Genomic DNA, 4,821 nt, shown 5'->3' with positions numbered 1-4,821 from the left:
ATATTTAATCATGCATCAAGGTATACTTTTGCACTTTGAAAATCTTCTGTTGCTTTAGTTTTTTAAGACCCCATTTTAATTCTATCTATTACGGCGGACACACGTGTTAGTTTATTCAAAAATATTTTTAGTAATATTAAGAACAATATTATGCTTAAACAAATGAGAAATATGATTGAGATATGAGAGGCTGTCCATAAATTATGTCACACTTTTTTTCAACAAATGATACGCCCTCTATATCTTTGTCCCTTGTCACAAAGTATCAAACTTCGCCTTATATGCTCTCCCCTCTCCCCTTCCGTTTTTTTTTAAATGTCACGCTGTTTTTTAAAAGAAAATTGTTTATAAAAACTTTTGTGAAGTCACACTTCTTCCAAGTCCCCCCCCCCAGTCACAAAATGTCAAAGTGTGACATTATTTGTAGACTACCACTAATTTTTGTTTTTTATGCACATTTATTATTATCAATATTTTTTTTAATCAGCCATTTTCTGCAGAGTTTTAGCTTTGATTATTTTACATTAGATGGCAGCACCAAACTTTTGCTGTATTTTTAAAATTTACTGATTTTAATTTATAAAATAAAAACATATTCTAAGCTCAAATTTTAAAAAAAGCTCGAGAAGATACGAAAGACTAAGACTTTTTTTCATCATGAAATATTCATTTCGTCTCTAATTTAACGCATTTATTCGTCACAAAGAATAACATATTTCATCGAGAGACATTTATGATGGCTCAAAATTAGGAAAAGGGAAAAATAAGAAAGTTTAAAAAAAAAAAAAAAAACATTTGAAACTAGTTAAATAATAACAACATCGAATCATTGAAAATTTTGTGACTGTCCAAGCGAAAATTTTGCATTAAAAACAAATTTTTACGAAAAGATTGAGAGAGAGAGAGAAATATCTCTCTCTCTTTCGTTTTCTTTTCCCCCCTCTTTCATTAATTTTTTTTTTATCTTTTTTAATTTGATTAATGAAAATGTTTTTTCATCGTATTGTTATTTTTTTAGGACAGATATATTATGATCTGTTTGAGAATCACATAAAATTTACGACTCCATACTTACTGTAAAATGTACGTTCAGGGCTTGGAATGAAAAAAAAAGAGTAAGGACAACTACAAAAACCATAACTAAAGATTTTTGTTATTATATCTATAACTTTGGGGGAAAAAAGACAGATGACCCTTCAACTGCATCAATACTTCGTTTAAAACAAGGCGGGAAAAAAAAAAAAAAAAAACTTTTTTTTTCACGAGTTAAATCTAGTATCAAAACCAAAACTCGAAATTTTCCAAGGATCCCATTTAGCCTGTTTTCATCACTCTCTAGGACTTGAATTAAAACATAATTAGCATTCCCATGCTAACTTTTAGTAATGAAAACATTATTCTCGCACAATATGATAGCACTCGAAGCTCGGGTTTTCTGAGTAAAATGGAATTTGTTTCGAACATTTAAGTTGATTCTAGCTAGAATTATAACAGTTTTAGCAGAGAATTTGAAGCCTTGTAGCTAAAGAAAGATCTTCTTCTTCTTCTTTTTTTCTTTTTTTCATGCTCATTAGCTGTCCCTTCTTTTTCGCAGAAGATCATTACTACTTCAATCTCACTCATAGTTTTTTGTACAACGGTATGCAAAAGTTTTTCTCACAACTTAATAACTTTATTTTTATGACCAGATTCTGCCCAAGTGATGGCAAATAAACTTCTATTGCATTTTTGTTTACGGTAAACAGAGCCTGATTACCACAAAGGCGTAGTAGGCCTGGACCTGAGGCCCAAATTATTTAAGGAATTTTGTATTGCAACTATATATATATGAAAAATGCGTGTATTTTTAAAATAATGATTAAAAAAAAACAGGACTTGTTAATTGGAAAAAAATCTTCCTTGAAGTAGAATTGTTATTCATTCTGCCATTAAGGAATTAACTATGCCAAAATTATGAGAGACCCCGAAGAGGATTCATAAATGCACATGATAAATGATTTATACGTAGTTCTGTGATTCCCAAAGAGGCCTAAAAAAATGCATTCCGATGGTCCTCAAACCTGTAAATCAATCACTGCATTCCACAATAGAACTTTCGGGGGGCCTCCAACTTTTTTTGGACCTAGGGCCTTACTTTTAGTCGGGCCCTGTCAATAAGGTATTGAACTTGTAACTGGAGGGTCCCGGGTTCGATGCCAGTAGGTCGAAGATCCAAGTGTTCTTTCATAGTGACTGGGGCACGTTAAAAAAAAAAGAAAGAAAAAGAAAAAAGAAAGTAAGCAAAAATTGTATCACGTTAGTCAGGAGGCAGATATTTAAAATAAAGGAAAGTGGGGAAAAAAAATAAGATATCGCAAAAAAAGTTACCATATCAGTTCACAATGGTGAAAGTTTTTTGACTGGGACCGTAAGCGCTTGTATCTTAAAACGAAAAATATGAGGCTGGAAATTGAAAATTTCATTACAGAAGAACAAAAGTACTCAAATGAGTTTGGAAAAGAAAAACTGGTGAAGGGTTTCTCACAAGATTTCCATCAATAATTTAATCAAATAAAAAAAAAAAACATAGGGTCACTGACAAGAGGAGGGAGAGAGGTCCCCAAACTCTATATCTTCATTTTATGCCAACAAACCAAGATTAGAAGCGCGATTTTGAAACTTCAACTTCAAAAAAAGTTTCTAAACCCCATATTTTACCCTACCGCCAATCGTCAACAAAAATGGTCTACAATTACTTATTTAAGACTTCGATTTCGAAAAGCTTCTAGGAGTGCGCCCCCACTCGAACCCTCGAAGAACAGTCCCACTCCATCAATCCGCCTCCAATTTCGTTTTTAAGACATCAAACATTCTGAAAGTTCTCGAACCTCCCTTACCAAAGGTGGTCTAAAATTTCGTATCTTCAATTCTGAAAACGTTTCCGGAAAGAGCACCTGAACCTGAACAACATGATAATATGATCGAACATCATCTGAAACTGAGCATATGAAATTTCAATATTGGAAAATACCCTAAGATGGTTCCCGAACCTTTCTTTCCACTCACATTTCCAACGTCAATTTTTAGTCTTGGAAAATTTAGTGTAGATTTTAAAGTAATTAATGTTAATCAGTTCTTATTTAGTCTTGTTAGATAGTCTTATGAAGTCTAACAAATGCAAATTCTATTACATGTAAAGTAACTTTGAAAAAGATAAGAGTCCTAAACCTCGGGGGCTGAGTCTAGGTCCAGTAGGCCCATGCGTTCAGGGTCTTTCATCAGGGCACGCTTACAATGCAAACTTTGAAACGTATGTCTGCAATGCTGTACTTCTTTTAACTTTGTTGCACAAAATTTTAATGCAACAAAATGTTGTGCCTTTCGTGTTTTTATTGAAACGAAAATTTTCTCGACACATTAAACATAAAAAATGTTTTATTTTCATTTATTCGAACAATTTTATAATTAGTTTTCGCGATATCAATTTTTATTAGAATACATGTATAGGTTTTGCACATTATTTTAAAGAAAGTTCTAGTCAAACGTTGTTTTCCTTTCACTTTACTGGCCACTGAAACCCTGCCCCTTTAAAAGAAATTCTGGATCCGCCCCTGCAACGAACCTCCTTCGTCCTTAATGTAATTAGGTAATAAATATAACAACTGTGTTTTTCAAATTTCACCATCGAAAAATTGGTCAGGGAAGCGCCCCTGACCCTTTTCTCCCCCTAACATTAGCTTAGATCGTCTAGAATGTATTTTTAAGATCATACCTATTTTAGTAGGTCCTGATCTGCATATTCGCAGACTCCACATTGCGGGGGATGGGGGGGGGGGGGCACGGTCTGAGAAAATTGAGAAAACTAGCACAATGAATTATTAACGTTGCAAATATGCCCTGTTGGCCTCTGGGTATAGGGACTCTACCTCTAGGGAGGGGCTCTGCGGATTTTGTTGCAGGTTCTAAAGCCGATTACCGGAAATTTTGTAATTTGCAGGCCCGGATATGTAAATTTAGGTCGCAGGTGGTCCTAAATTTAAATATTCGGGCCAGCAAACTACAAAATTTCCGGGGATCGGCTTTAGAATTTCTCCAACCCTCAACTTCACCAATAGCTATCTAAAACTGTTTTTACAATATTGAAAAATTTCCCGAGGAGAGCCCGAACTATCCATTCTTTATCAAAATTGGAGATAACTATTTCTAAGTTTCAATTTCGACAAATAGACGATTAAATATCCTCGAACCTCTCCACTATTACCGAAGGTCATCTAAAGTGCATTTTTATTACTACAAATTCGAAAATTTTCGTGGGGAGAAATCCCCGGTCTGTGTGAATATTATACTTACGATTAAGCTCATATGTCAATATGCTTAAGTTTATTAATAACTCCTTTTTATACAAGAAAAGAAACTGAACACATTTCTTTCAGTATTAAAAGAAGTTTGAAGTAAATAAGAGAATGCCAATTTAATACCCCACCCCCGGAACCTTTTCTTCTGACCTCGAGGCGGCTCTGTAAGATATTTTTAAAAATCATAACAACTGATCTTTTTTTTTGTTTTTTTGTTTCTCCCCCTCCCCTAATTTTTTGAATATTTTTTACTGTAAAAGCCAGAACTTCGGCGTCAGTCACGTAAGCACCGTATCCAAAACATTCTCATGAAATACATAATATTGAGGGCGGGTAGGATGTTTATTTAAAGAAATCTTGGAAATAAGCTGTCAGTGGCGTACATCATTTTTATTCAAAATTTACTTTGTTGTAATTCATTTTATAAAACGGCACACACATGGGCGCCTATATGCACAATTTTAAGAGGAGGCTCAGATATTTTCCT

Source organism: Uloborus diversus, chromosome 8, assembly GCF_026930045.1.
Source record: "Uloborus diversus isolate 005 chromosome 8, Udiv.v.3.1, whole genome shotgun sequence".
Lineage (NCBI taxonomy): Eukaryota > Metazoa > Arthropoda > Arachnida > Araneae > Uloboridae > Uloborus > Uloborus diversus.
The sequence above is the reverse complement of the archived record's forward strand: the minus strand, read 5'-3'. Positions refer to the sequence as shown.